The 23,172-nt window shown below is 43.4% G+C and overlaps 1 protein-coding gene and 1 long non-coding RNA gene across 2 annotated transcripts in view; one reads left to right on the top strand and one right to left on the bottom strand.

Moving 5' to 3' along the window:
* Positions 1-21,232, top strand: part of LOC146354314 (uncharacterized) — a 33,476-nt gene extending 12,244 nt beyond the window's left edge. The window contains exons 2-3 of the long non-coding RNA XR_014788359.1: positions 15,021-15,236; positions 20,708-21,232. This is a non-coding gene — a long non-coding RNA (uncharacterized LOC146354314). The remainder of the gene's footprint in view (positions 1-15,020; positions 15,237-20,707) is intronic.
* TENM2 (teneurin transmembrane protein 2) overlaps positions 1-23,172 on the bottom strand; it is a 1,208,485-nt gene that overhangs the window by 269,025 nt on the left and 916,288 nt on the right. The window lies entirely within an intron of this gene.

Below are 23,172 nucleotides of genomic sequence, written 5' to 3'. Positions count from 1 at the left end.
TAGATTATAGGGAGGCGGGTGGGGGCCACACACACTCTCATACATATATTCTCTCTCTCTCTTCCCCCCGCCCCCATCCCCTTGATTCAGATCACTGGGAAGAGGGAAAGGCTTTAATCTCACCTTCCTCCCAGTGATCCTCTCCATGTGTCTTCTTCCCCAGCCCATCAAACTGTCAGGAGCCTGAGCATGCTGGGAACAAGGGTGCGCAAGGAGACACATTTTTTTTTTCTGATTCTTGGGATGAGAGAACGTAAGAACATAAGAAGAGCCATGCTGGATCAGACCAGGGGCCATCTAGTCCAGCATTCTGTTCTCACAGTGGCCAACCAGCTGTTAACTGGGAAACCCACAAGCAGGACAAGACTGCAACAGCACCCTCCCGCCCTTGTTCCCCAGAAACTGGTGTACATATGCATAGTTCCTCTAGTACTGGAGGTAGCACATAGACATCAAGACTAGTAGCCTTTGATAGCCTTCTTCTCCAGGAATTTGTCCAACCTCCTTTTAAAGCCATCCAAATTGGTGGCCATCGCTATGTATTGTGGTAGCAAATTCTATAGTTTAACTATGAAGCCATGTGAAGAAGTACTTCCTTTTGCCTGTCCCACCAATCAGCTTCATGGGATGACCCCAAGTTCTAGTATTATGAGAGAGGGAGAAAAAAGAGGGGAGGCTTTAACCTCCCTCCCAAGCCAGCAAAAGCTAGAGCAGGTTAGCTGGGCTGGGGGAGAGATTAAAGCCTAGTTCTCAATGATCTTCAGCAGGATCATTGGGATGGGGGCAATCCTTCCATCCCAGCGATCCCTCATTCCAGCCATCAGGAGCCCAACTGTGCTGGGGGAGAGGGTGCACGGTCATGACCCTTCTCACACACCTTCTTCCCCAGGTTCCAATACTTATTTTCTGGGAAAGAGGGCATGTGGGGAGAGTCATTCCCACACACCTTCTTTCCCATAAGGAATGGGATACAGGGAGCCTGAAGAGGGTAGAAAAGGGGCTTAGGAGGAGAGTCATCCCCATGTGCCCTCTTTCCCAGCATGGTCAGGTTCCCACTAACCCGGTGATTGTTGGGCTGTTTGGCAGCCAATCGTGCTGAGAGAAGGTGCACAGAGATGACTTTCCTCCTGTAGCCTCTGTCCCAGCATAATCAGGTTCCTGGCAGTCTGCAAAAGAGCTATTTGTCAGTCTAGAGGGAGCCTGATAGAACTGGTAAAGACAGTAGTGTAGAGTCATCCCTGTGCATTATCAGTACTTTTCAGGTACGCAGAATTTTAATGATATCAGGCAGATCTGATATACGGTTCTAAATACCATACCTATAAATGTTGATGCAATGGACAGAATCCAATGCTGTCCATTTGCTAGTGGAACTGGCTGCCAATTCTGGTCCATGCGTGGCCAACCCTGCCACTTCCAATCTGAAAGCAGCCGCTACCACTTGCAGAATGACAGTTCAGCGCTTCCAGAAACAAGGCCCCAAACAAGTGGTAACACTCATTTTTGGAATGCAGCAGGTCAGAAGAACTTCCTTATGTGAGCCAACTGGTCCCCTTCCAGAAATGAGTGTTTGCGCTTGCTTTGGCTTGCCTGCGGAAGCACTAAATCGCCATGCTGCAAGCCAAAGTACCGTGCTTAAGGATCGAAATTGGTGGGGTGGCTATGTGTGCAATGGCAGCAATGAATTCTACCCATCAAAACAACTTACAATAAGTTTTGATTATAAATGATGAGAGAAGCTTTGCTAAGTTGTTCACGAAACTGAGGCATGTATGGATATTGTAAGAATATGAAGAAAACTTAATGAAAAATTGAAACCTATGTCTAACTCTTAACCAGACTCAAGAAGCTCCTTGATAAAGGTAGCAGGAAAAACAGAAAGGGGAAATGGGATGAGACTGGATAGGAGACTACAAGAAGGCACCTCAACTGAAGCTCTAACTAGCTTTTCATTCCTGTTTCATTCTTCATCCACCACTTCCTCCATCCATGCTTCCCAATCTCAGTGAGCAAGAAGAAGTAGAGAGATCTACCCAACAGTAATCTGTTTCATGTGAATTTAGCACTGAGATTTTTGGGAGAGAAGTTCATAGGTGAACAGACTGCATTGGCATTTAAAAGAATATGTCTTATATCATATTGTTTGTTAGCCAAATTGAGAACTTAAGAGTTATATGATCAACACCAGGGGTGTTGTTAAGGGAGACCTACCTGGGTACAGGCCCTGGATCTTTTTTTGAGCTGTGCCCCGGATCTTTTGAGCTGTACTAATCCCCCCCCCCTTTTTTTTTACATTTTCCCATAGACTTGCATTGGAAAACAAAAACGGCCATAACTTTTTTAGTTTGTACTACATTAAATACATGAAATTTGGAGGCTTGATAGCCCCTATGGGGCTGATTGAATATGCCAAATTTCAGGCAGTTAGGCCCAGTGGCTTTTGTGCTAATCACAGGTAAAATTTGCTATTTTCAAGAAAATCTGTCAAAGCAAAGAGCTATAATTTTTTGTGCTTCCACATATGTGCATGGAATTTGGGGACCCAGCAGCCTCCATAGAGCTGACTGAGCCTGCCAAAGTTCAGACAGTTAGATCCAGTGGCTTTTGCGCTAGCCATGCATAAAGTTTCCTTTTATCAAAGTCTAAAATATAAAGTAAAAAACTGTCAAGCCACCCAGGGGATTAGGGATCCTAATCAGAAGGTGTTTAAGGTGACCATTAGGAAGTCACTAATCTCTGGTGTAGGTTTTTTGGGGGTGTAAAAAACCTCTCTCCCCCTACTTCTCTGCTCTTACATGCCCACCATTGGGAGCTTGCCTGCAATGACATTTTCAAGAGACAGAAGGAAGGGAAGAAAGACCTCCATATGAAATACTGGTATTTTACACAGCATCTGATTTTACTGCCCCAGACTGGAACCTTTGGCTTCTGCAGAAGTTTAGTAGCTTCAGTACAGCAAAGGATCCAATCAGGCTCCACAAACTTGTTTCTCCTCCTCCACTTTACTTTCTCAGTTCGAAAGCAAGAAATTGCAAGTAGATAAATAGGTACTGCCTCGGCGGGAAAGGTAACAGCGTTCCATGCACCTCGGTGTTTGGTCATGCCGGCCACATGTCCATGGAAGCGTCTTCGGACAACGCTGGCTCTTCGGCTTAGAAACGGGGATGAGCACCGCACCCTAGAGTCGGACACAACTGGTTGGGGACACCTTTAAATAGCTGTAGGACTCAAATACTCCCAAAGGGAGGGTTAGGACTATGTGGTGTCATGATCGAGAAACTGCTGGGGCTTTTAAATAGGTTCTACAGTTTTAAAAAAGCTAGAAAAAGCCCTCAGCCACCTCAACTTATAAAGTTCATTTAAGTACGTGCAATCCTGACAAACTCTCCACAGCCTCCTAAATTCCTCTGAACTACCACCTCTCTGAAAGGAGCCGCTTAGCTTAAGGAATTCTCTCTAACCCCTAACCGCACTCACATTTCCAATCACCATTCCCCTCCCCTGCCCTCCCCTCCCCTGTTCGTTCGTTCTTTCTTTCTTTCTTTCTTTCTTTCTTTCTTTCTTTCTTTCTCTCTCTCTCTCTCTCTCTCTCTCTCTCTCTCTTTATTCCACCCAGAACATATATTGGGGAATTCTTAAAGAGAATTCTCTTTGGCAGGCAAGAGAAGTTCTGAACTGTATTTGACTTTATACAAGCAGACAAGAGGGTTGGTTTTTCTCCTTCTCCTCACTCAAGTCTTTGAGACGAGTGGGTTCACATGGTGCAGAGAAACAAATCTGAGGCTGTTTTGTCTGTCAGTTGCCATTATCCAGCAACAGGAAGGGCTGTAGCTCAGTGGTGGAGCACATGCTTGGCAAGCAGAAGGTCCCAGGTTCAATCCCCAGCATCCCCAGGTAGGGCTAAGAAGGAATCCTGCCTGAAACTCTGGAGAGCTGCTGCTGCCAGTAAGTGTCAACAATTCTGGGCTAGACGGACCCAGGGTCTGACTCAGTATAAGACAACTTCCTATGTTCCTATGAACAGAAAGCTTTAATTAAAAAAATAGGAGTTTTTGGTTCGTTTTTTAAGTGGAGGGGAGATAAATATTGCTAATTTATGCAATCCTATGTATGCCTACTCAGAAGTCCCATTATGTTTAATGAGGCTTACCCTCAGGAAAGTGTGCATAGGATTCCAGCACAAGTTACTTTTGCAGGGAGGTTTGCATCTTGATGTTCTGCATGTTTACTCAGAAATAAGTCCTGAGTTGTGAGCATGGTACTGCAAGCTTAACACAGTGCCTACCCAATTCTGTCTAATGAATTGACTACCCTTTCAGCATAGTCCTATGCATGTTTTGTCATTCGTGGGTTTGGGGTTGTTTTGCATGACCTCTAGCTTCACTGGTGAGGAAAAGGCACTTAGTATATGCTCAGAGTTTCTCCATAACTTAGCCCTAGTTTTGAAAACAGACTCATTGGCTGAAATCTGGTGAAGTCTTGGCACAAATGAAGTTATGGGGAGGAAGATATAATGAGAGCTTGTGCATAACAAAGAGGAGGTAGAGAGGAGTTGCACAAAACAAGACATCTGTTTTTATGAAGAGTTGCTGGAGGATGGTAGGATGAGGACGGATGGTTGCATGGAGGGGAATAGAATTGGTAGGGGGAGAATGTAAGTGCCCAGTGGTGAAAGAAAAACATTCTGTACATGTTCAGAGGCACTCTGTATTTAAGAACATAAGAACAGCCATGCTGCATCAGACCAAGGTCCATCTAGTCCAGCATTCTGTTCACACAGTGGTCAACCAGATGCCCATAGGAAACCCACAAGCAGGACATGAGTGCAATAGCACCTTCCCACCCATGTTCTCCTGCTGCTAACATTGGTGAAATGTAAATACAGTCTAGTAATTCTAAATATGCATGCATGTACTGTATATCCTTAAGAAACTTTGCAGGTTCCTTGCCTGGGGGACACCTCTAATGACCTGTGCATTTTCATACAAATCTACCCAAAAACTACTGGGGAAGGGGTGAATGGAAGGGAAAGAAAATCATTTCCGCCCCCAAACTGGAGAACTCCCCTTTCACATGAACTGCTGCACCTATCCTTCTGAAACCTTGACGGTTCTTACTTAGGGACAACTCTAGGCTGTCCGTAATGTTCAGAACAATGGTCCACAAGGAACATAGGGAGAGAAGTATGTCCTCTTTTGGAGACCTCAAAATGTCAAGGCCACCCTTGCACAAAAGCCCTTATGGCTATCATTCTGAAATTTGGCAGGCGTCATCTCCCCTGATGGGGCAATGAATCCTGAAATGTGTATCCAATTTTTCCAAGGAATAAAAATATTACTGGCAGTTCCCTTTAAAAGAAAATCAAAATGCAAACCTTGCACCTATTTTTCTGACATTGGGCAGGTATAATCCCCTTCTAGGGGTCTACTATGCCTGAAATTATCATCCAGTTCTGACCAAGCGAAAAAAGTTACAGTTTGTTTCTAATTTCCCATGGTAGTCAACAGGAAGCATAAAGACTCTTTTTTCCAAACATTGACTCAGGTTTGGTGCTGAGCTGAAGTGGTCCGACTACAAATTGGCCACAGCAGAAGCGGGGTGTTTTCCAAAATGCTGAATCGGGGTCTGAGTTGAAGTGGGGTGGGTGGTCAGTGCACACTTCTTATGTATGTATGCAATCTGTACACACACGCAAGCACACCACATGCACACTCACATATTAGACATGAGATAAGATTCGTGTGTATATGTAAATTTGTGTTATGGGCCCGTGCCCCGGATCTTTTAAGAACCTAGCAATGCCCCTGATTAACATTTATAATTTTTGGCATCACCATAAGGTTAAATATAGTTAGGATACATAGGCCTATATACAACTTCTATATCTAGCTCCCTTGTGATTTTTAGAATTTCACATTTAGGTAATATAGATATGCATATTGTAAAAGAAGAAAAAAAAAATGAAAGGTTAAAGCTACTTTTTTAAAATAGTGACTACTGGACTGAAAATATTTCACGGAGGCAGACGTTGAAAATTGTGACTGTCCTACCTCAATTAAAGGAATTACCCCTATGTTCTGAAAACTGAGTTAGGGGTTACACTTACATTCTGTTGATTTTAATGAGAATGAAGTTAGTCATGACTAAACTTTTGTGTTGATTTTGATGGGACCATTGGGCAGTATAGAAATGTAATTAATTAATTAATTAATTAACTTCATCTATATTCAACCCACTCTCTTTTCAGAGCCATGGACTATATTCCTCACAGACCACGGTTTTACTGTTCAGACTAGCAAATGTTTCCTTACCACTAAGTATTTATTCATCATAGAAATACTTCACTAAGTATTTATTCAGCTATTAAATAAGGATGGCAAAATGATAACAGATGACAAAGAAAAGGCAGAGGTGCTCAATTCCTACTTTGGCTCAGTCTTCTCCCAAAAGAGGGTCTATGACCCCCCTGGCAAAGGCGAAGTACAGGCTGAAGGGGCAGGATTGCAGCTTGAGATCGACAGGCATATGGTCAAGGAACACCTCATTACTTTGAATGAGTTCAAATCTCCAGGGCCAGATGAACTGCATCCTAGAGTAATAAAGGAACTGGCAGAAGAACTCTCAGAACCGCTGTCTATTCTCTTTGAGAAATCATGGAGGACCGGGGAAGTGCCAGATGACTGGAGGAGGGCTAACGTTGTCCCTATCTTCAAAAAGGGTAAAAAGGAGGAACCTGGGAACTACAGACCAGTCAGTCTGACATCAATCCCTGGGAAAATTCTGGAGCAGATCATAAAGCAATCCATCTGGAAGCACCTTGACAACAATGCCGTGATTACTCGAAGCCAACATGGATTTGTCAAAAACAAGTCCTGCCAGACAAATCTGATCTCATTTTTTGATCAAGTCACCTCCCTTGTAGACCGTGGGAATGCTGTAGACATCATATACCTCGACTTCAGCAAAGCTTTCGACAAAGTGCCCCATGATATCCTGATGAGCAAACTAGCTCAAAGTGGGCTAGATGAAACAACGATCCGGTGGATCCACAGTTGGCTACAGAATCGGACTCAAAGAGTGCTTATCAATGGGACCTTCTCAAGCTGGGGAGAGGTAACGAGTGGGGTACCGCAGGGCTCAGTCCTGGGCCCAGTGCTCTTCAACATTTTTATTAATGACTTGGAGGAGGAGGTGCAGGGAATGCTGATCAAATTTGCAGATGACACAAAATTGGGAGGGATAGCTAATACTTTGGAAGACAGAAACAAAATTCAAAGTGATCTGGATAGACTGGAGTGCTGGGCAGAAAACAACAGAATGGCATTTAATGGGGACAAATGCCAAGTTCTGCACCTAGGAAAAAGAAACCAAATGCACAGTTACAAGATGGGGGATACGTGGCTCAACCACACTACGAGCGAGAAAGATCTTGGAATTGTCGTCGATCACAAGCTGAATATGAGCCAACAATGTGATGTGGCTGCAAAAAAGGCAAATGCTATTTTGGGCTGCATTCATAGAAGCATCGCTTCCAAATCCCGGGAAGTACTAGTTCCCCTCTACTCAGCACTGGTTAGGCCTCATCTGGAGTACTGTGTCCAGTTCTGGGCACCACACTTTAAGAAGGATGCAGACAAGCTGGAGAGGGTTCAAAGGAGGGCAACAAAGATGATCAGGGGACTGGAAACAAAGCCCTATGAAGAGAGACTGAAAGAACTGGGCATGTTTAGCCTTGAGAAGAGAAGACTGAGGGGAGATATGATAGCACTCTTCAAGTACTTGAAAGGTTGTCACAGAGAAGAAGGCCAGGATCTCTTCTTGATCATCCCAGAGTGCAGGACACGGAATAATGGGCTCAAGTTACAGGAAGCCAGATTCCGGCTGAACATCAGGAAAAACTTCCTGAGTGTCAGAGCAATACGGCAATGGAACCAATTACCTGGGGAGGTGGTGGGCTCTCCCACACTGGAGGCCTTTAAGACGAGGCTGGACAGCCATTTGTCAGGGATGCTCTGACTTGGATTCCTGCACTGAGCAGGGGGTTGGACTCGATGGCCTTGTAGGCCCCTTCCAACCCTACTATTCTATGATTCTATGATTCTATGATCATTGTCATGTTACAAGTTAATCATAGATCAAAATATTATAAACTGCAAGGGCGAAAAGCCAGCATGCCACCAAAGGCTTTATGTCTATTATTGCACCCTGCCTACTTGTTTTTAAACTTTGCACTGCAACCAAGCACATTGGGCTAATATACACAATGAATTTGTACAGGAAATTTTGCCATGATATGAAAAACAGGTATCATAGTTATATGGTTACTCATTTTTATAATTGCAAATAGATACAACCACATAAATTTTTTCCTTTCCAAATGAACAGTGCCATTTCTCCGGTGGTATCTTAACGACATTGGGAGACATTAATATGAAGTAATTGTAAAAAAGAAACAGGGATTTCATTTTGTGGCAACATTTTCTGTACAACCTGACTGTGTAATTTCTCCTAGCACTCCCCGCTGTAGCTAGAAGTTTGCAAACAAAAACTGATCATGCAAACTCAAGTATAATTAAAAGAAAACCAAAAAAAGGTGGAAACAGCATTTAATGTACAATTGAAGCAATACTGGATGGTTAACAGAAGCTTTACTTTGCAGTTTATCCATTACTTTAAAAATATTATAAAACACACACGCTGTAAACTGACATTTCAATAACCTCCAAATATGGTTAGGAGTTTACTGCTTCTTTTTTTGCCTCTTCCATTTCTGTGATTCAAATTAAGTCTCAATTCAATTAAGATTCAATTAAGGCTCAAACCAACCAAGATTTGCCTCTTATATCACGTGAAAAATGCATTTTAAAACAGATGAATGTAATTCAAGCAAGCAGAAAGTTCTTAATGTCAAGAGCCAGTGTGGAGTAGTGATTAGAGGCCTTGGGAGACCCAGTTTCCAGTCCCAATCAACCAGGAAGTTCACTGGGTGAATTAGGGCCAGTCACATGCTCAACCTAACCTACCTCATAGGGTTGTTGTAAGGATAACATGGAGAGGAGGATCACATTTGCCACCTTGGGCTTCTTTGGAGAAAGGTGGGATATAACTGTTAACAACAACAACAACAGCTGCAGCAGCAACCGGAGTTTAAAGTGCTATGATATAACAGACAATATTGTCAAAGACCCTGTGACCCTGTCAAGCTCAATTTGACCCTGTCAAGCTCAATTTCACTCAGGTTCTCATTTTTCCAATGCTACGTTTGTTCTATCCTGAATCTGCATCAGACTGCAAACAAATGTTTTAGAACGCACAAAAATGTATACACATTTTTTGCACATTTAAAAAAAATCTGAATTTTGCACACGTTTTTGTTCACACATTTGCCAAAGTACTCATTTATCCCCAGTGAGTAAAGTGTTTTGTGTGCATTTCTGCAAACATGTGAATTTTTACACATTGTAAAATGTATATGCATTTCTGCATGCTTCTTTGGAAATATACACTTTTTTTGTGAACTGCATCACAAACTTCAGAAATGCATGGCTTTTGGAGGCAAGTTACATTTCGGTTCATGTTTAGGTTCAGGAAATGCAAATCTGGTTAATGTGAACTGAACAAATTTCTCACCCATCCCTACTTGGGCTGCAAACCTATAGCCAGTTCCAAGGAATAGCCCCATTTAACTCAATTGGACTTACTTCTGACTAAACATATATTGGATTGCCCTGTTGCAGTGCAATCCTGTATATATTTATTCAGAAGCAGGACCCACTGTTTTCAATGGGGCTTACTTCCAGGAAAGTGGCCTCAAAAAGTAAATAATTTTCCTTGTGGTCTCTTCCGAGCTAAATACTGTCAGGTGTTCAATTTAAGTCCTGACACTTATTTTATTTTTAAAATGTATAAACTGCGACTCCACAATAAAATGGTAGGAAGATGTTCAACTTATTTCAATACATTAAAATGCACTAAACAAGGATTGAAATCCTATATTAAAATTAAGCACTTAAGACTATTTAGCCTGGACATGACCAGGGGAGGAATCCTTTATCAGTTAAATTCAGAAGTCATCAATAAAACATTTTCATCTGGTTTCTACCAAATTAAGTAAGGCGGCACTTTTTAGATTACCGAAAATATCTGAATTAGCTCAAAAACACATCCCACTATTAATTACTGCACTCTTCATAACTTGCACACTTGATTAATTACACATTCAATAACTTATTCACTGGCATCATGGCATGCATAGCTCTATTTCTGCTTTCAGTTCAATGTCAATCTGCAAAAGATGTTTCAAAGTATATATCCATGTTGTTCTACATGACTTTATGCTAATGGGAGTTAAGCACTCTTCTACGCTACTGCACAATTCAACTGAAAGCTTATTGCACATCCTTCTTGATCATCCCAGAGTGCAGGACATGGAATAATGGGCTCAAGTTACAGGAAGCCAGATTCTGGCTGAACATCAGGAAAAACTTCCTGACTGTTAGAGAAATACGACAATGGAACCAATTACCTAGGGAGGTGGTGGGCTCTCCCACACTGGAGGCATTCAAGACGAGGCTGGACAGCCATCTATCAGGGATGCTCTGCCTTGGATTCCTGCATTGAGCAGGGTGTTGGACTCGATGGCCTTGTAGGCCCCTTCCAACCCTACTATTCTATGATTCTGTGCACAGAATGCAGTAATTTTTCAGTCTACAAGTGGCCTGCAGACTCATATATTAACATAATTTATTATGGCAAACCAGAGCTGAGGTCTACTCTAATAACCCAACCAGTTGTACTTTTGAGTAGGTTCGTGATTTCCAGGGGCCACCCTCCTGTAGTAAACATAGAGGAATTAAGGCGATTTTGATCACCCTTTTTCCCATGTTGGCAAGACAACATATTCTTTCAACAGCTTCTCTAGAGCTAAGTGTATAACTCTTGTCTCACGCTCGGAATTTCACATAACCTTTCATGCCACATGAAGGAGAGTACAACATCTAGGGAGTAACAGGAAGTGGAAAATGTGAGCTTCCAAGTCCTATGCTGCTTAGTGTAAAGAACTACAGTAGTGACTCACAGTGAAGCAGAGAGAGCTCCTTGCAAACCAAATTAAAGTTTGTGTGTTTATAAATAGAATCACAAGTATATTTATCCCTGGACACACAGGCGGAAAAGACTGTGGTCAATAAAAGACTGCTTTAATAAAAAAAATTCACACTTTTGAGTGCAACTGATCAGTGTGTGTGTGTATTTAATAAGAATATCAAGCAAGGTGAAAAAACATGCAGAGAAATGCTCTGGACTTAACTGAGTGAACAACAGTTTTAGTGCTGGGTTAGACATCCAGGAGCTGTAGAGTACTACAGCAAATCTTCACCAAGTCTTCCTATGCACGAATCTGAAAGCAATCACTTGGAAGGAATTTGGAATGTCTACTGCATTTGTGAATCCATCAAGTCATGACTTGAGTGTTTTGCTTTGTTCTAATCTATAGATATTTAATTTAAAGATACCTTTCCCTTTTGATTCAATTCTTTGAGTGCTTGTCCTTATGTAGCCAAAACAGCAGCATCCACATACAAGAGAGAGGTATAAGCAGACTCACAGAAACCCCAATGTCAGCAGAACTACAAAAAATATTTAGAAAAAAATTCTTAAGAGGGTAACTCCAAAAGAACCCAATGACCATGGAATGTTGACTGACTGGTGTGGGTAAGGAGAAGGAAATCCTAAAATCCATCTGAGAGGGAGGATGAAATGGAAAAGGAGGACAGAGAAAGAGCCACATAGATATAACAAGGGTAGAGAAAACCATGTCACTGGCTCACACTAAGAAGCTATTTTCAGGGAGAGAGGTGAGAAATATCCATAGAAGTTGATAGAGAAATCCAAGATTTTAATGCAGCTCAGACTGGGCACCATTCTGTCCACCCTACCCACCTCAAAAACCAACAAGGGGGGGGGGGAGATAAAACAGCCCAATGAGGACTGTGCATTCTCAATGGACATGCAATACTGATTGACTGTTGCAGTGATGGGGGGGGGGCAGGAATGGAATGTCTGGAACCGTCGAAAGGAGTACTCAATCCACACAGCAGCATTTTGTTGCAGGGACCCACTTGTCCCATCTGTACTCTGGGTTAGATCAAAATTTAAGCTGGATCAACTGTGCTGGCAGAAGTGCACTTCCCATGTCCTCCTTCCCATAGTAGCCCTTCCAGCCTCCTGAAAATGCTACACAGGTAGTTAGGAGGCCATGTTGAGTCTAGTGAGCAGCAGTGTGTGGTAAAATGGAAGTGCCAGAATGGACGAGGAAGGGACCTTCCTCTTGTGGAAGATCCATTCCTCTCGCACAAAGCAGAGCCTGGATCCAGTCCTCTGTTTATAACAGAAGTTCAGAGAAATACATTGTTCACAGACACGACAGCCCACTGTTGAGGCTGTGGCATGTGCGGGGCAGGTACAGCCACCATTGTGAATATGCAAACCCATGGACTGTTTCAGGGGTATGCGAGGGTTGCTTAACCCTCACATAATCCTTGTTCACTGAGTTCACATGACATGACAATCCCCGAGCAGGGGGTGCATATGCAAGTTGATGCCCATGGGTACTGGGGCTGATCATGGGTTAAATAACCCAGGATGAGCTGTGAGGTGTTGTCTGAACCCAGTCTAAATGTGGACCCCTTCAAGGCGTAGTTATGCTAATACAGAAACAAAACCAAATAAAAACCCTGAGAGTCAAAGGTAAGGAAAAATTGCATATATACAGGAGAAAGATTGTAAGATGTTATTACACAAGTCAAGTGGAATTATCTTGCATAGAATGATGACAACAGCAAACCGTGTTATACAGATAGATAGATAGATAGATAGAATGCATGGAAAAGAGATAAAACAATACAAAGCTATACACATATATTCCATTTAAATCAGTGAGGTTTACATCCAGATATGTGGGTACAGGACTGCAGCCTAAAGTGTATTTGGCTAAAAAAAATATTCAAGACTACTTCATCTGAGTTTTTCTACTCAACAAAACTGTGAAAAGGAGAGGGGAAGTGGATGAATGTGGGGTTATGAATGTTTGTGATTTTGAAGTTGAGGAATAACTCTTAACAGAGTTAAATGTGAACCTAAGAAACTAATCCTGCCAGCAAAGCCCCAGAATAAATACTGGTAGTTTCAAAAGGGTTGGAGAAAAAGAAAATAAATGTGTGAAACAGTTTCCTGTGAACCTGTAAGTTACACTCAAGCAGAATGGACATTAATTTACAAACTTGTTGCTTATAAAATGGCAGACGTTGACCATACCATACGGTAAACATGGCAATTCAAACTAAAGAAAAAGAAAGTAACTTTTTGTCTGTTTCTGAGAATGAATAGCTGTTCTTGGCACAGCTTCATTGCTTCACTATTACTGGTTAATACAACAGCAAAGTGCAGCTGTGGTCCTCAGAATATTCTGCATTTCTCGTCTGAGCATAATCCCTCAGGTAATGAAAAAAACCCATTCTATTTCTGCATCCTCCTCACTACTCTTCATAGTGAAGGCCCTAATAGCCAGTTTCCCATTTATTGAAGCTTATTCCTCATCCAGACTGTTAGTATTAAGAATTAGCTTTTAAAATGCTGCTTTGCTAATATTTATTTTAGGATTTCCTGATAACATCTGAAGATTTAAAACTATCAAGAGTCCAAATATTCTAATAATTCTAAACCCAAATCTCTGATCTGAAAGAACTCTAGCGACCTTTAAAGGGCATTTACTAAAGAAATAGTTAGATGGCATAGAGAATATCTCTAAATCAAGGGTTAATAGATAAGACTAGGCTCAAAAATTGAAATTACTAATATACTCATGTTAGAGTAGGAATAATCCTCCAGCCCCTGAATATTTACAAAATACAGGCCCACAAAGTACTGTTTGCCTTTATAGGTTTATATTTGGTTATACAAATAAACCAAGTATGACAGTATAAGACCCTTGTCTTGCCTTAAAAGGTTTTTGGTTTTCTAACTCTTTAAGATCCATTTCTGCTTTTTCCTCTTGTGTATGCTACCGTACCAGTTTGCCTTCATGGTAGAATGGATTCCTTTGGTTTTCCAAGTCTCTCTGGTGTTTAATTTTGCCACCCCTTAATCCCATATGTACACTACTGGAAACTATTATACTGTACATTGCATTACAATCTTCATGGGTGTATGTCAGTGGGCATAAGCCTCACTGACTGATTGACTAGGATATCCAAAATGTTAAGGTACTTTTGATGAGCTAGAGCCCTGAAATGTGTTACATAGTCCAAGATGACATAATTCAAAATCTGGGGTATGAAGATTGTCTCATAACCGAGTCCAACATTCAAGCAGAGAGCAAGCCAAGTTGAACATAGGATAGAATGTGTCCTTTTTTCAGTGCCTCTTTCAACTTTGAGTTGTGGGACGGGGAACTTCCAGTAGCAGCCAAGAACATGGTAATTACACATGGCCTAAAACCCTGAAATTTATTTTCATTTTTTATTTAAATTTGTTATATGACAAAGATTCCAGTTTACTAGAAAATTCTGAAAACAGGACTTTTCTACATCTTTCCCTTGAAACTCAGCACATGACGTATATCCAAGAATGGTTAAAGCACATGCACATCACTTGCAAAGCCATGTTTCTGGTGAAATGAAAATCTCAAATTCTCTGGATATCAAAGTCTTGACTAGTGTTCCCCACCCTGGACCCTTCCAGATTTGTTGACTAAAGCTCCCATCATCCCTAGCCAGTATGGCCAATGGCAGTTCTAGTCACATCTGGAGGGCACCAGGTTGAGGAAGGCTGGTCTAGAAGAATAGGGAACCTTAACATTAAAAATGTTGTATTCAGAAAATGAAGCTATATTTGAAACTTTTGAGATCTGAGCACCATGTGTAGAATGCTTTTGTTTTGTTCTTTTTTCACAGTTCCTTGGGGGGGGGGGATTTCTCTTCTTCTTTTTCTCATGATTTCTCTCTCTCTCTTTCTTCACCAAGAAATATCTACCACCGCCACCCCAATTATAATGGCTAACAACTATTCTGGTCATAGGAGAAGAAATGCGCGACCAAGTTATTTTTCTTCCAATCTAGCAGTAGAACCGAGAAACCACAATCACTGGGGGAGACATCATATAAATGGTCAGGAAAAAATGGAATACCGAGAGAGAAATAGAGTGATGACAACACATTGGGAAGTGCGTCATGTGCCATGTGAGTGAACCAAATGTTACAGTACAGAGATAAAATGCTGGTGTAGTTTAAAGAGCAATCCTAAATGGGATTGAGGGGAACAAAGCAGTGAATTATCTGCCACTTCAAAAGTACTGCCAGCTCATGCTAGCCAGGCCAGTAATGGTGGGTGCAGCTTCCCTTTGCCTTCCTTGATAGCAGAATTAAAATCCCCTCAATTGAAATGAATGGGTGGGGGTAGCTAAGCCTGCTTGAGGGTGTTGTTGTTGAGGAGCCTAATCTTGAGTCTTCTTGGGGAACTGGAAGGGCTTTGGAGCCAGACGAGTTAAAGCCCCCTCCTCCCCCTCAGAACATGCCAGTTCAGCGCCTACCGCCAGCAGGAATACCACCGCTGATTTATACCTGATGAGATTTCCACAGCCACAACTCTGGAGTGGAAGGCCCCCCTGGCCTGCAGAGCATCATTCCACCATATCCTAAACTTAGCTAGCCCGTGGACCTGGGGTTTAGGATGGCTCTGCCCTCAATGACTAGCTTGTCCCATTGCTTTCAATGATAACTCGTACTATGTCCAATATGTATAACTCTTCTCCATTTAATAAGGACTTTGCATTAGTGTTGTTAATTTGCTTTCTATGCAGCAATAAAGAAATCGGTAGTCAGTTATTTTTATTTTAGTTTTTAGCAGTTGTTATTCACCCTGAGACTTTGAGCTGAGGCAGGCTAAAACCAAATAAATGAATAAATAAATATAAGTTAGTAAGCCTTGAACTGGAAAGTTGGGTACTTACCGTGAAGTTCCATTCCAATTTGGTGCACAGGAGACATCCATCATGGGTTAACTCTTCCCACTGCCCAGGACAGGCACGGAAGATACGACAGAGCTTTTTGCCTTGGTCCTGGCCTCTGTGGCTCCTCCCAAACAGTTCTTTTCTTGCCAAGCATTTGGACAGAGTAGCTATTGAAGAGCCATTAATGTAGTAATTCAAAAAACAGAAGGTAAAACGGAAAAGGAGAAAAAACTCTGTCTGGATATTGGTACACTCCATGAGAAAAACTGTAATAAATGCTAGTATCAACAGGGGTGGTCAGCCTGCCAGGGAGTGCGGTATGGATGTCTCCTGCGCCCTGAATTGGAACGGAACTTCACAGTAAGTACCCAACTTTCTATTCCCATCCAGTGCGAAGGATACATCCATCATGGGATGTACAAAAGCTACTATTCCCATAGGGAAGGCCCCACAGCAGGCTGACCCTATGGTTGAAGTAATACTTGTTGTAACACTCTATGTCTGAAGGGTCTTCAGCAGAAGCATATTTGTCCATCCTATAATGCCTTACAAATGTATGGTGTGAGGACCATGTGGCTGCTGTACAGATCTCTGCTAAGGGAGCATTTGTAGAAAAAGCTGCTGTGGCAGCCATGGCCCTGGTGGAGTATGCTGTAACATGTGCAGGTTTAGGGAGTTTTTTTTTTTTTAACCTTATAGACTGCAAAAATACATGCCTAGAGCCACCTGGCAAGGGTAGCACGGAGAGATTTCTGCCCTAAAGCTGTTGGATGAAAGGAAACAAATAAGGAATTGGAATGTCTGAGTTCCTCAGTCCTCTTAAGGTAGATTTTGATGGCCCTTCTAACATCCAATTTGTGCCAGAACTGCTGAGAGGGGTGAGAAGGAGGAGGGCAGAAGGAGGGAAGAGCAATTTCTTGCGTTCTGTGAAAGAGAAAGTTAATTTTGGGGATGAAGAATGGATCCAACCAGACTGTAACAGAGTCCTTGCTCAATGTGCTGAGGTGGTCCTTCATGGAGCTAATAACTCTGAAACTCTCCTAGCAGAGGTTGTAGCTACCAAAAATAAAACCTCAAGTGAAAGGAAATGTAGAGATAGAGTTCTGAGAGGCTTAAAGTGTGGAGCAGTGAGAGCAGGAAGGACTGTATGCAGGTCCCATGTAGGGAAACAATAAACAACTGGAGCGGAGATAAGCGACACTCCACTGAGGAATCATTTAACATGCAGATGAGCATTAAGTGGCTTCTGGCTTGTGGCAGGGCTTGGAAAGGACAGAAGAGAAAGCTGTGGCTTGTCTTCAAAGTGTGTTTGCTTTGAGTCCCATAGCTAGCTCCACTTGCAGGAACAGGAGCAACTCTTTGATTCCTGCCATCTTGTGATCGATGTGTTTCCTCCTCCACCAATGACTGCCTTCCAGGTGGTTTCGTACATTCAATTGGTGGATGGTCTCCTGGAAGATAGCATGGTGTTTATTACCTTCGCTGAATAGCCTAGGGAGACAGAGGTGCAGTGTTCAGTAGCCAGGCAGCAAGCAGCAACTATTCTGGGTTCAGATGCCACATGGGACCTTGCGTGAGAAGGTCAGGTATCAATGGAAGGAACCAGGGGTCTGCCAGTTGTAGGATTTGGGAGAACCAAGGTATCCAGGGGCAAAAGGGTGCTATGAGTATTACAGTTGTCCATTCCTCCTTGATCTTCCTGAGGACCCTGGCCAAAAGTGGAAATAGAAGGAATACATAAGGTCTGCCCCTGGGCTAGGGGGAGTGGAAAACGTCTGTGGCTTCTGCTCTTCAAGCTAGATGTCTAGAGAAGAAGCGAAGTAGTTGATTGTTGAGTGGGGAGGCAAATCGGTCCACCAGGGGTGTGCCAAAGTGATGGCAAAGACTCTGAAAAACTGTTGGATTGAGAGTCCGCTTGCCTGGGTCGAATTGCTGTTGACTGAGAAAATCGGCTACTGTGTTGAGGGTCCCCTGGATGTGCTGTGCAGGGACGGACAGGATGTTGTGTTCCACCCAGTGGAGGAAGGAAGAACTCTCCTTGTGAGAAGATTCGGATTTTGTTCTCCTTGATGATTTATGTGTGCTAAGGCTGTGGTGCTGTCTGTTCTGACTAGGAAATGCACAGGACCTGTGAGTTGGACAAAATGTTTGATGGCAAGGTGGATTGCTCATAACTCCAGCCAGTTGATACTGTGGTGTTTCACCTCGGGAGGCCAGACCCCCTGAACGGGATGGCCCTGGCAGTAAGCTCCCCAACTCTCCAGGCTGGCATCTGTGATCACAATGATGTGACAGGGTTCCTGGATGGGTGTGCCCTTTGCTATGTTGTGTGGTGTTCTCCACCAGAGGAGAGAAGTTCTGACTGATAGTGGCAGAATGACTTTGATGTTGCATCTGTGGATTATTTTGGACTGAAAGGGGAGAAGTAGCCAATGCAAGGGTCTGGAATGTAACCTGGCCCATGGGACAGTCCCTAAGCAGGATATTATGAGACTCAGCATTTGAGCAAGGAACATGGCATCTGCTGAGAGACCTAGAAGGAGGGACTTTGCTACCTGGTGAATCTTGGATAAACTGTCTGGGGACAGGGAGATTATTCCTTTGGAGGTGACTAAAACTGACCCCAGGTGGATGAGTGATCGGGAGAGTTGGAGGTGGCTCTTTTGGAAGTTTATCAAGAACCCATGGTCTTGGAGACAAGAGGTGTTTCTGTTCTAGTATGGCATGCCAGGAGGACCCTCCCTTCTTGGGGACCAGGAAGAGAAAGGAGTATACACCCGGGAAGTGCTTGGGAGGTGGGACAGGTTCTATTGCCCCTATCTCTAACAGGTGGGCAATTTCTGCTGCCATCAGTTGTTGTTTGTGAACAGACATGGAAACGGGGTAGGGAAGAAACTTGTTTCTGGGAGTGGAGTGAAACTCCAGGAAACAGCCATGTTGAATAATTATGAGAGTCCAGGTGTCTGGTGCTGTCCATTCCCACGAGTGAAAGAAGTGTTGCAGCCTTCCTACAACACATGCAGGAAGGGAGTCAGAATTGTTGGCAAGGAGCTTTGGAGGACTGGGGCAGGCCTGACCTTCCAAGGTTGGAGGTCTGAGATCTAAGTTGGAACCCGGCTCTGGACCATGTGGGCTCTGTGAAATTATAATTGCATGGCCGAAAGGATGAATTGAATGGAGATCTGAAGGAACAAAAAAAGAAGAGGAGGAGGAGAAAGAGGGAGCTCTGTTAGAGAACCTCCTCTCACCCCTCTTTAACAAAGCCCTCTTCTTATCTTTGGTTTCCACTAAAATGTTTTTGAGGACTTCCTCTCCAAAGAGGTGTGTTCCTGTGATAGGAGCTGTGCTTAGGTTTCCTTTGGAATAAGCATCCACGTTCCACTGTTTCAGCTACAGTGAACGTCTTACCACTGTGGTTGAAGCAATGGAATGTGTCACAAAAATCATGGAATCCTGTGCGGCATCTGAAATGAAGGTGTATGTCTTGTATAATTGAGAAACACTCCTAAGCAAGGAAAAACTATCCAGCATTTTACTGTTAATATCTTCAGTAAAAGAGTACCATTTCTGAGCTATGTTAGAGCTCCTTTTGGCCTGGCAGAAGGCCTTCCATTCAGCTTTAACCAATTTTTCAAAGGAGGGAGGAAAAGGTATCTCACGGTTAGCTGGTTTAAAGTCTGGGAATAATGCTTCATTTCTGGAAGGCTGCTTGGTTGTTTCCTGAGAACAATTAATGTTCAGTGAAACCATAGCTTTTGACAGAGTAGAAAGAAAATCATCATTGTTAAATAATCTTACACTGGAAGTTTCGTCCACTGTCGCAGGATCTGACCATTCACCTGACCATTCATCTAGCAAAACAAGAGAATCTGAGTCAGAAGGGTGCTCAGGCCAGACTCCCTTTGACTTATGATGTTTTTTCCCTGGACTGTGAGGCGAGGGTCAGGAGAATCAGGAGCTGATCAGCAGAAGATGTGGGCAATTTAGTTTTATCAGGCATCTTGGAGCACTTGGCCTGAAGTGCCCTCTTTTATTTTTTCTTTGGCTGTGGGGAAGGAGAAGAAGAGCTGGAGGAAAGAGTGCTTTCCCTGCATTTTTTACATCCCCTTGGTTGATCAGAGAGCTGAGCGGATTCCCTTCTAATGGCCTGTTGAACTGTTGTAAACAAAGCCTGATCCTGGAGAGGGAGGGGCTTTTCTTCAGCTGAATCTCCTGTGGGGGAGGAGGGGGGCCCTGGGGGTTGCTGTGCCTTCGTATTATCCTTTGGAAAAGGTTGTGTTTGCAAAATGCAGGCTGCACAATCCTGGGAAAATGAAACTGATTTTTGGCAGGAAAACAATGGGCGGGTCTCAGATTCCTACCACTCCCAGGGCCCCAAGGAGTGCTTACGTGCCCCCACAAACTCCTTCGGATTGATGTCTGGATCGGCCTCTTCCGAGGCAGGAACTATGGAGAGGGCGCGAGATCCCACATCATCCAGTTCCACAAGGGCTCCACTCCGATCTGCCTGTATTTGCCAAGCTGTGGTTGCTAATGCAACAGTGGGGCGCGCACATAGGCTATACCTGGACCCTATGGCCCTCTTGTAAATCCCTCACTATCAGAGCCATCTGCTCCTCAAAGTCGAGTGGGAGTGGGCAGCTGGATTCCGGAGGACTCTGATAGGCCTTACTGAAGGCGCCTTTTCTTTTTTCTTACCAGGTTTTGGAGCTCTTCTTGGTAGGTGATGCCATCTTGTGGTGAAAAGGAAGAAGAGCCAGAAAAGGGTCAGCAAAACCTTTTCCTTTCTGTTTGTTTTTAAAAGACAGAAAAAAACTAAACTAGAAAAAGAGAGAAGTTTGTTAAGAAAGAGGTAGAACAAGGACTGAAAGGAAAAACGCGGCCTGGGAAAGGAGACTGTTGAAGAGAGATAAGAACAAGCTCCGTCCCGGGCAAAGGCAAGGAATGAACTGGCTGGGAGGAGCCACAGGGGCCAGGACCAAAGCAAAAAGCTCGGTCATATGTTCCTTGCCTGTCCTGGGCAGCGGGAGGAGCAAACCCATGATGGATGTCTCCTTCGCACCAGATGGGAACAGGGCAGTCAGAATGGCAGTATTGATTTTGATGAACTCAGGACGATCAACATAAAAAACTACGTATTACTTAAAATATACTGTAGGCTTTTAGTTTCCATAGAAATATATAGAACTGCACGTACTCAAGAATAAATAGTTTACTTGACATATAACATTTGTGAGAAGCATCCTTTTCCGTCTCCTCTCAAAGTAAACATAAAGACCAAACATTTCAAAAACCTGCTCACTGCAGCCTCCTTCAAGGTTATAAACAATATTTTTTCCACTTCAAGATATATTTAAAGCAAAATGTTTTAGCTTATGTCCATGCTTGTGCCTAACTGCATCCTCCAACAGAACTCAAGTGCAGTACCTATATTAGCAACAGGCCAATTGACCTTTCAGAAAGTCACTTCTAATCCAAATCAACTTGAGCAAAGCAAATAAATATCAAGCAAACAGAGTATGTGTACCCAGCAGGCAAATGGAAAATCTCACCATATTAGTGGAAAAATACATATAATAAAAAAGTGTCAATGTCTTAAACATTCCTAAGAGATGACAATATCTGTAAGCTCAGGCTTCGTTACAAGTTTTGGGGACTCATTAAGCTCATCTGAAAGAAGGCTTTTTGAGCCTTCAAATTCTTCTCTGGATTAGATTACAATCCAAGCCAGAGAAGAATTCCCAGTTTACCCACCCAATCACCCTCCCCCTGTTTTTAAAGTACATTTACTGGATGGCACGATGGTAAACAGCAGCCATGAGAAGAGAGAAGGAGGGATTTCCCTCCCTGGTGCGCTGCTATACAAAAAAGCCCCAATGGTCCTGGCCAGTTTCCACTTTTCATCCTGGCATGCAAGCACTATGCTGGGTAGGGGGAGATCTAATCTCCATACTTCCCTCTTTGCTACTTGTGGCTGAAGTACAACCATGCATTGCTTTTCCTACTGGACTGTGTGCACAGCATTAGGAAGATCTAACACCATGGAGAGGGGATGCTACCTCCAGTACCAGAGGCGGTGAGCCTATGTACACTATTGCTGGGGAACATCGAGTGGGGGGTGCTGTTGCACTCATGTCCTGGTTGTGGGTTCCTGGTTAAGAGCTGGTTGAACAGAGTTCTGGACTAGATGGGCCTTTGGTCTGATCCAGCATGGCTTTTCTTAACTTCTGAAGTCAGATTGGATCGGAAATTAAGCCAAACTATGTTCAACTTTTTGGGAAATAGCTCTTCTTAAATTGGAACCAATGTAACTTGGCTGGCAGGAACTCGCTCCTCAATCTGACTGCTTCCTAGATTCTACCAACTAAAAACTGTATCAAAATAATGTTAAAACCTTCCAGACAACTTGTGTTTTACCAAGGAAAACTCACTCAAAACATATCCCTATTCAAACAAAAAGCTTAGAAAATAGACTCATATTAAGTGGCAAATCAAACATTAAACCCCACAACAAAATACAATATAAATTGTAACATAAAATACTCCCAAAGAACTCAACCACAACATAAAGATCTCATCCATCACCCAGAGAACCAAGGGCCACTGGGAGGCTGCACCTCCTGCCTCCCAGGAAGAACATCACTACAAGGGGGAGGGCAACCTGGTCCTTACCTCAGCCAGAGAGGGAGGAGCTGCAGGGAGCTCGCTCCACCCCTCCCTGCTAGAAAGATCACACAGCTTTAAGTTGATCCCGAAAGGCTTATAACTTGGATGAACCACTCACGGGAGCCACAAGGGAGCAGAGGTCCTGGGTTGTAGTTTTAAAAAATTGTTGGTGGGTGGTGGGCTTTGGGGTTGTCTTTGCGATTTTAGGGGTAGGATGCCCACCTGATAGGTGGAAGTGAGGGAGGCATGTGGCCACCTGGTGGAGGCATTGGGGGGAGTTCTGGGAGCCAGAACACAGTGAGGCTAGGCAGAAGATGCTGGTAGAGCGCTAGGGGCAGGCCGGGCCGGGTAAGGGGAACAGGTGAGAGATGCGTAATATCTGACCCCTGTTCCGGGCCTGTCCAGAGCCGAAGGATAGCTGAGGTATGCGTGACTCCATCCTCTGGCCTTTGCCTGCTGCTGTGTAATGCCAGGTCTGTTGCCCATAAAACATCTCTCAT

Source organism: Heloderma suspectum, chromosome 2, assembly GCF_057233095.1.
Source record: "Heloderma suspectum isolate Gila_16-S chromosome 2, 16-S_ref, whole genome shotgun sequence".
In the NCBI taxonomy this organism is placed as follows: domain Eukaryota; kingdom Metazoa; phylum Chordata; class Lepidosauria; order Squamata; family Helodermatidae; genus Heloderma; species Heloderma suspectum.
Note: the sequence above shows the minus strand (reverse complement) of the source record. Positions and strands in the feature narration are given on the sequence as shown.